The sequence below is a fragment of the Otolemur garnettii genome, unplaced genomic scaffold (assembly GCF_000181295.1).
Source record: "Otolemur garnettii isolate 467f Iridium unplaced genomic scaffold, OtoGar3 scaffold00033, whole genome shotgun sequence".
Lineage (NCBI taxonomy): Eukaryota > Metazoa > Chordata > Mammalia > Primates > Galagidae > Otolemur > Otolemur garnettii.
In genome coordinates, this window is record NW_003852428.1 from 7,066,368 (window position 1) to 7,067,828 (window position 1,461).

The following is a 1,461-nucleotide window of genomic DNA, read 5'->3' on the forward strand; positions in this document are numbered from 1 at the left end:
GGCTGTGCAGATTTTTAGTTTGATCAGATCCAGTAAAATAAGCCAATCTACAGAATTAATGCAATTCCTATTAAAGCACCATCATCACACTTTAAAGATCTTGAAAAAAAATAGTGCTACATTTTGAATGGAATCCAAGAAAAAAAAATCTCAAATAGAAAATATACTACTTGGAAATAAAAAAGAGATCAGGAGGTATCACGCTACCAAACTTCAGGCCATCATATAAATCTATATAATCAAAATAATCTAGTACTGGCACAAAAAGAGAGAGGTAGATTTATGGAACAAAATAGAGAACCAAGAGATGAACCTAGCCACTTATAGTCATTTGATCTTTGACAAAACTATCAAAAACATTCATTGGGGGATAGACTCCCTATTTAACAAATGGTGCTGAGTGAACTGTCTGGCGACCTGCAGAAGAAACTGGACCATCATCTCTAGCCATTCACAAAGATTGATTCTCACTGGATAACAGATCTAAACTTAAAACATGAAACTATAAAAATATTAGAAGAGAGTTCCGGGAAAACACTTGAAGAAATTGGCCCGGGAGAATTTTTTACGAGGAGGAACCCCCCTGGCAATGGAAGTAACATCTGTGTGTTTACTGACAGTCTCTTTAGGGAAATCTGGGAGTTTTCAAATCTCCCATCTCAAAACTCATTACCCAATTCCAAAACCACTTCCATATTTTTAGGTATTTGTTATAGAAGTGCCCTTATCCTCATTGAATCTGTGTTAGTTTTTCAGGGCTGTCTTGATAAAATATTGCTGATGGTGTGACTTAAGCAACAGAAATTGATTGTACCACAGTTCTAGAGGCCAAAAGTTCAAGATCAAGGTGTTGGAAGAGTTGGTTTCTCTTTAAAACCATGAAAAAGCATTTGTTCTATGGCCCCCATGTAACTTTTGGTGTTTTTTTTGGGGGGGGGATGTTTAGCATTTTCTGCCTTTAGAACATTTCCCCAGGCTCCTCTTTCTCCTATGTGATATTCTCCCTATGTATATGTCAACATCCAACTCCTTTGTTCACAAAGACGCTTGTGGTATTAGATAAGCATCTGCCCTAATGAGCTCAGTTTACCTGGATTATCTGGTTTTTAGCTAGATTAAAATTTAACTGGATTAAAATTCACAGAATCAAATTAAGTCAATTTTAAAAAGATTCTTTTTTCTATAAAGATATTTTATTTTATACATATTTCTGTATCATTAAATATAATAGCAAACAGTCTCCAGGAACTAACAGAATTATACTTTCAGCTCATGTTGAGATGACAGATAACTTGCTGCTCCTTCCTTTACCTGAAAAGAAAGATTACTTCAAGGAGAATTCTCCTATTCTTATTTACACTTATCTATTTTTTAGACTTTCTACTTGTTTAATGCAATCATATTCTTTCATAAAAATCTTCTAATTAGCTGAGTGGCACCTGTGGTTCAAGGAGTAGGGTG